Source organism: Mandrillus leucophaeus, unplaced genomic scaffold (genome assembly GCF_000951045.1).
Source record: "Mandrillus leucophaeus isolate KB7577 unplaced genomic scaffold, Mleu.le_1.0 Scaffold466, whole genome shotgun sequence".
NCBI lineage: Eukaryota > Metazoa > Chordata > Mammalia > Primates > Cercopithecidae > Mandrillus > Mandrillus leucophaeus.
In genome coordinates, this window is record NW_012104987.1 from 1964006 (window position 1) to 1971855 (window position 7850).

Sequence of the window (7850 nt, forward strand, 5' to 3'; positions counted from 1 at the left end):
CCACCCCCTAACACCATCATCTTGGGTATTAGGAGTTTAACTTAGGAATTTTGAGGGGACACAAATGTTCAGATTATGGCAGGCTTAAAGCAAGTCATTTGAACTTAGAAAGCTAATTTACTTTTAATCCACATATCTGAGGGGCTACTTCTCATATTTAATTTTATATATATCCATGTCAATTAAGTTCTCAGCTGTCTGTCCCTAACCCCAATTTAACTAATTCCTGAGGAGAGACTGGTAGAAGGTAGAAGGTTCTAAAAGGTTCCTCTATACTGAAATGGGTGCCTCTGGTTTCAAAGTACACTTCCCAGGGGTTACAGAGAAGAACTAACTGTACTTTACTGATAACTAAAAACAACAACAACAACAACAACAAAAACAGTTCTCTTTTACATTCCTTATAGGATGGGGTATACGCTATTCTACCTGAGCAAGGATGTGTCCAATATTCCCAGCCCATATAAAAGCACCTCCCCTCCTTTTGGTATTTTCACAGAAACTTTGCACTTTCACAATAGGCATTCATTCTACAGAGACAGGCCTTGACAATTGAGCAAATGATCATTCTGCTAATTCCATATTCATGTATGACTCATGGCTCATCCAGCAACACTGTGGAGCCGCCTTTGTGAGAGGCGACAGCTGCTTTACATTAAGCATCATTACTAAACAGTTTTTTAAAAAGACGATGTGCAGAGAATAATTCCTTTGCGGAAAATCTAGGTAGCTTTTCAGGTTTAGAAGACTAAATGTAGTGAGGGCTCTGCATTTTATTGTAGGTTTATAAATGATGACACTTTAATTCCCCTGCACCTACAAAAAAGACAGCATGGAGCAGTGGAGATCATGAAAGCTGAGGGGCTTGGGTCTTGATTTTATTTTGATTTACTCTCCCCTAGCGGGATGACTTTAGGATCTTTGATTTAATGAGACATCAGGAAAAATAGCTATGAATCTCCTGAAAATGCAAACTTCTATCTCTTCATAGGTGCTAAGTATTTTATTTTCTGTGTCTTTAATCGATGTCCATGGCAGTTAGCATATTCTCAACAGAGTCTTTGATTCCCAGGAGATTAAGAACTCCTCTTCTTTGTGGTCATTCTCATAATAGGGTTCCATGCCATGGATCATTTTGCTCCCTCCCAAATTCTCACCCAAGGATGATCAGAATGATACATCCCGACCACAAAGAAAGAGGCTTCATTTTCATGAAACAATGTATAAATACAGACTTCATTGCTACAGGATGTATTCCTGATTATTGTAAATTTTGGGTCAATCACTGAGAAGACTGAAAAATTATTTTGATCCTGATACATTATGAAATTTATACTAGTGGGCTTGAGGATGAGTTGGACTCTTGAAAGAATTTCTGTATATTGCTCTTTAAAACAAAGGAAAGCAATTTAGTTGAAGTTAACTCTCATATTTATTGTAATAGCAAGAGAAGCACTCTACCTTTTCTGTGTCTAAGTATCTTACTGTTGACATGTGGGGCATCATCAGGGAATCCAGATTTCTGCCCTTAAATCCGGAGAGTAGGTTATTTCTGCCACTCTCCCCTCATGCCTCACTCTGATGAATGCTCTATATGTGGTCACTCCAGCTGCTAATTTACATGTCTTTAGCCCTGTCTGTACTGGAGCTCTCACGGGATGCTTTGGAAGGGCTTCATGTCCTGTCCTGTGAACATTCTACCTCACTAGTATTCCCAGATGATAACAGATATGTATCAAATGTTACTCTCGAGTCTTTTGAAGAATCAGGTGTTTATGTTTTGTTTGTTTGTTGTTTTTGTTTTTTAAACCACAGCAATAGAATGAGAAGAATAGAGGCTATAGCTATAACAAACGTACTTCCTTTCCCTGCTTTAGGATTGGGATTGGGCTCTACATCTATTCAAATGAGGTTTTTTTAAATGTAGATTCCCCCTTACCTGGAACTTTAAACACCTCCCACCCATTATTTCCTTGGAGCTGACTTTAGGTCTTTCAACACCAGGCGCTCTCTGCCTTCTCCCATTAAATAATTTTTTTTTCTGCAGAAAAAAGATTTGTATTTATTCTTTTTTTATGATTTTATTTATTTGTATTTTAGGGATGGTATTTTATTATGGTGACTTTAGGTCTTCTAACACCAGGCTCTCTCTGCCTCCTCCGATCATTTATTCCTTCCTGCACAAGGAAGATCTTTACTTATTTATGTGTTTATTATTTTATTTATTTATATTATAGAGACAATGTCTCACTGTGTTGCCCGGGCTGGAGTGTAGTGGCTATCGACAAGCAGAATCATATCACACTGCAGTCTCGAACTCCTGGGCTCATGTGATCCTCCTGCCTCAGTCTCCTGAGTCTAGAAGGAAGGAGCTTTAAATCCCATCTGGGTCACTTCTGCCTGGCTCAGGCTCGAGCATGATGCTAATTTCAGCTCTCCCTCTGGGGGCATTGCTCCCTGCATTCTGCCCTGAACTCCTGCAGTCTTCTTACCATTCCACTGGGATATGGCTAATTCATAGCCCCATCCTAACGGGCTCCAAGCAGATCGCTCTCTGATCTTTTTCAAACCTCCTCTCCCTCCTGTCTTTCCCTGTTGTCTTTCTTTCCCTCTCATTTGCTTGTTCTCTGCATTTATCTCCGCCCACTCTGCCCTTGGCTCCTGCCCTCTGGACACACTGGTGGGTGTTGTCACTGTTCCTCCTTCACAGAACACAGTATCAGACACGTGGGAGGAATCTGCTGTGACCTCTGCTTAAAAGACAATGCCCCAGGCCTTTCAAGGCTTGCTTCTCATCACCTTTCAAGTCTTTGCTCAAATGTGTCTGCTAAATTCACACTTTCTAGGACACACTGTTTAAAAATTACAACCCTTCCCTAGTCTCTTTCTCTGTTTTATTTGTCTCCATAGCAGTATCTTCATCTGCCATTATATGAATTTACTCCATTTATTTGTTTATTGACTGTGTCCCCACAATTTAACTAAAATGCAATTGCCATGAGGGAAGAGATTTTTGCCTGTGATTATTACTGTGCCTGGAATAGTGCTTGCCACTTTTAAGGATGTCTATAAAGGTTTGCTGAAAGAAGTTATGAAAGAGGCTTTTTAGTTAGAATAAATATAGATAAATAAAATGAATTGTGTTTAGAGTAGCCATTTACTTTGGGAGTGTAGAATCCGTACTCTTAACGGGAAACTAACCATTTATGAACAAACTCCTTTATACTTTATAAAACAGAAGCCCTATATCAGACATTTTCAGCCATCTCAGCCCAACTGAAGAATTACTCAAGCTTGGGACCATGTAGAAAGGTTTCAGCCTAGGACTGGGTGGCATATTATGTTTAGCCTTACGTGGCAACTTTGATTGATAAGTCAATTGGATCATAAATCAATCTAATCATAAATCGCTGTGTTGGAAGGCATCCAGAGACATTTCCTGGCATAGCGGAAGGTGAGCTATGATTACACGTGGGTATGAGAAAAAAAAATGGGGACAGTTGTTTGTGTTGCTTTCTGTATTAAATTCTAGTCACACTAGAGATTATATTCTGATATAAAACCATTGAGAATAAGTTTTAGAAGTAATGTGAAAATCCATTGCCACTCTGTCAAAATGACATTATGTAGAATTTCTCAATAAACCAGATTTACTTGATTCCAAGACTGAGATGAACTCAAAGATAAATAAATGAATAAATTTTTAAAAGTAGTGAAAATTTATCACCACTATCATAAAAAAAAAAAACCACCACCCAGGTTGTCTGTTTTTTTGGTGATATCCAAGGTGAGCACAATTTGTCATTAATATTATGTGACAAAAGTGTTATTAGATGTCCAAAAAATGTATCATAATAAAATGGTCAAAAAAATGAGAATTCATTCCCTAGGGGAAACTGGATGCCTGTAATTACAAACAGAAAAAGGATGCTAGGACAGCGGTTCCATCTATTTTAGTGGAACCAATCCATGTTACCAAGTAGATACTTCTAGATGTACAAAAACTTGATTTCATGCATAGACATATGTCTTCTTTGCTCAAATCCAGGCTCCGAAGTACAAGAGGAATTAAAGGTTCACGGGACATCTAATGGGAGTTCCAGAGGAGTCTGCTTTAATATTCTGATAATTTATTTCATTCTCAGTCCTAATTAGAGAGACCAAAGAAAAGCTTATTCTGGCTTTTCACAGGAAGAATTCTACCTTTGCACCCAGGGAGATGCAGAGATCATGACGTGCCAGGAACTCACGTAACAGGAAAGCTGCATTCAACTGCTTCTGCTTCAGTCCAACAGCCAGTTATTGCACAACTCATCCGATCTTCTCGCCTTTCCTTCTCTAACAAACCCAAGCTAACGTGCCAGTGAGAGTCACTCCTTTTGCAAATTGTAAAGAATCTTACACTGGCACATCTGTTTTCTTCATCTTCTCACCTTTCACTATTTTATTTTATTTTTGCAGATGAAGTCTCTGCTATCTGCGCCATTTCACTTGGTAATAAACAGGTGAAATCAAGCACAACTAAATAAAAATAACATTGTTTTACTCATTTCACTCACTCTCTTTTACGCAGCCTGCTTTCCTTTTGGCACTACTGCTTAATTCTTAAAGCTGTTAATATATTCATCTAGACCATTAACATACCTTTTTTTTCTATCTTTTTTTTTTTTTAGACAGACTCTCACTCTGTCACCCAGGCTGGAGTGCAGTGGTGTGATCTCTGCCTCCCAGGTTCCAGCAATTCTCCTGCCTCAGCTTCCCAAGTAGCTGGGATTTCAGGCACATGCCACCACACCCGGCCATTTTTTTATTAGTAGTAGAGACAAGGTTTCACCATGTTCGCCAAGCTGGTCTCCAAATCCTGACAGTTCATCCGCCCACCTCCGCCTCCCAAAGTGCTGGGATTATAGGCGTGAGTCACTGTGCCCAACCCTTTTTTTATTTTATTGTCCTTTCTTAAACTGCTTCTTTCTTGAGTTAAAAAAAAGTAACCGTTTACTGTTTGCTTAGCTAGGCACTATTGTAATATTTTAGCATAGACTCTTTTTTTCTTTTTATCTCTACTATTAAACCTGTGAGGTAGAAATGATTATTCCCATTTTCCAGATGAGGAAATTGAGGACCAAAAGGTTAAGTAATTTCCTCAGCATCACAGAGTTGGTAAGTTCCAGGTCTGGGATTTAAATAGAGGTCCGGGTTCTTCACTATTATACCATCTAGTCAGGTTTAGCGGAAACAGCTAACCTAACGGCTTTTTGGAAAGACTACAAATGAGACTAGAAGAGAGTGGAATGACTTAAATACTGGCAGCTTTTACTTCCTACATAATCTTTCAATCCAGCTTCTCTTCATTCCTACCACTATTGCTCTAATTCATCTTTGCCTTCTTAATGGAGTTCTGTGTTTTCAGTATTTTTCTCATCAAAATTGCTCTTCCCACAGATGCAGAAATATCTTTCAAATGTAAATCTGACAGTGTCATTCCCTTCCGTATAATCCTTTGCTAGTTTCCCTTCACCTACACTAGCAGTTTTCAAACTGCTCATTGCGTGCAGGTGCTTCAGGGACTCTGCCAATGTTCCATTACAATTTTAGTTTAAAATAGTTTTCCTGTTCTATATCTTTTTAGAAAGATCAAAATGTTTCAATAAAATGTATTTTTTAACCCCTCAAAGTCGGTGTTAGGTTAAGGGGCAGGCCACCATATGGCTGCTCGCGATGCCTTCATTTAAGGAGCACTAAGAGCTTTGTACTAAGAATAGGTACTTATGATACAAGAAAATGTTTAGATCATCGGTAAAATGTAAATTTGCTCTTCTTTCCCCAAAGTGCAATAAAACAAAAACAAACAAAGCAAAATAACAGCAGCAAAAACCTAATTTTCACTGGTACTGATGTATCTTTGTTAAATATTTTTACAATGGGCCCAGGTGAAGTGAATGACCCAACCACATTCCTCTGGCAAATTTACATAGCTGATTTGGTTATTTCCAATTATTGGTTATTTTTATTGGATATGAACATTCCCCAATTTTTAGAAGTAGCTGAGGTGCTTGAGTTTCTAATCTTCTGACTCTGTCACCAATAGTAGGTGCCAAAATGAAGGAAAATCTCAGATCCAATGCTACCACGTATAAAATCATCTGTTAGCAGAAATTACAAAGGAATTGTCTGATCACATCTGAAAACTTGAAGTCAGAGCTCTCTGTCTTTGAACTGTGTACAAAACACTCACTCAAGACAAATGTGAAGCATCTTGGCAACAAGATTCAGTTAAATCTCAGGTCAGGCAGAAGAAATGTCTCTGATTATTTGCTAATACAGGTCTACTTCTGAATCCTAAACCTGCTCCAGAATGTACAGGGTGTTGAGCTCAATGGATCATTGGTAGAGTGGGAATCTTAAATTTTCTAGTCTATGGACATCTCTTGGATATTTTTTAAGAACATCATGCTAACTGACACAACTAAGTAGTAAAAGACAGCCCTACACTTAGAGTAACTATATTTGAATTGTAAATTTCTGAATAACAGGCTTTTATATAAGTAACACTCAAGTTGTTAACTAACCACCTCTAAAATATAGAGTAAAACTAAACCCAAACACCAGCTTTATTTTTAAAATAAAATAAATGGGATCCAAAAATTCGCTGTGTTACAGCAAGATGATCTCAAGATATGAGATCTACACAATACGGGGTATGTTGCCTGGTTCCTCCAAATAGTGAGAAATTTTGTGTGCTAGCACAGTTTTTGAGAACATGAGGTAGACTGAGAATATGAGGTAATCACTAATAAATTCGTATTTAAACATGAGTTTTCATGAAATTTTATTTTATATATTGAACTATGTTGCATATTTCAAAATAAATGACAAAGCAAGTAAGCACATTTCTGCCAGGAGCCTCATGATGTTGATTATCCCCATCACCATGAATTCTAAACCAAATTCATTTCCCTGTAGTCTTTTCTAAGAATAAGCAATTTATTTCTTTATATCTAGTTATTTTTCAAATCTTTAATCTCTTGTTCAAGAAGATATTTGATTTGAAAATTGCAAAAGAACTTGAAAAAGAAAAGAAGAACAATAGAATAGGGCAAAATATTTTCTCACACAAAACAGAAAGAATTATGTGTTTATTAATCAAAGCTTTGAGAATTGTTAGCCACTTTCTTCATGAGTATGAGTAACCACTGCTTTTTAGTTGTGAGCAATGAAAAAATTTCTTTTTTATGCAAATGTAGTTGATATCAAGTTTAGTGTTAACCTCACAAAATAAGTTCAGCATATAAGCTACAAACATAGACTCCAAGTAAGCTACCTGGATGTCACATCTGCTTCTGCTTTGTATTAACTGTGTAATTCTGGACGTATTACTTAACCCCACTAGTTCTTGGTTCCTTCATATTTAACACATGTAACATGGTGGATAATACTAGTAGTACATTCTACATGGTGGGATATGAGGAATAAATGAAGGCATGAAGTGCTATGACTATTTTGAAATTAAGATTATTTGTTTCTTTCTCAACACCTCACTTAATCTGCTTTACTCACCCACTGAGTTGCTGCCTTAGGGATATTCAAGAGTTTTCTGGAGTACAGAAGTTTCAAGGAAGGACCTCCCGTGAAATTCAGTTCATATCGGTAATAACATATTACTAGTGCACACTAGTGGGTTGTCAGAATGACCATGCCCCGTGAAGACAGGTGTTTTTCCACCTCTTTACTAACCTTGGGTATTTCTCCACGATACAGGCCAGAGGAAAATTCACCTGCTAGCCAGTCTTCATAGATTGTCAAGCAGCTACCTCCATCTGATGTCCTGTGAATTCTCTATGGTGTTGTGG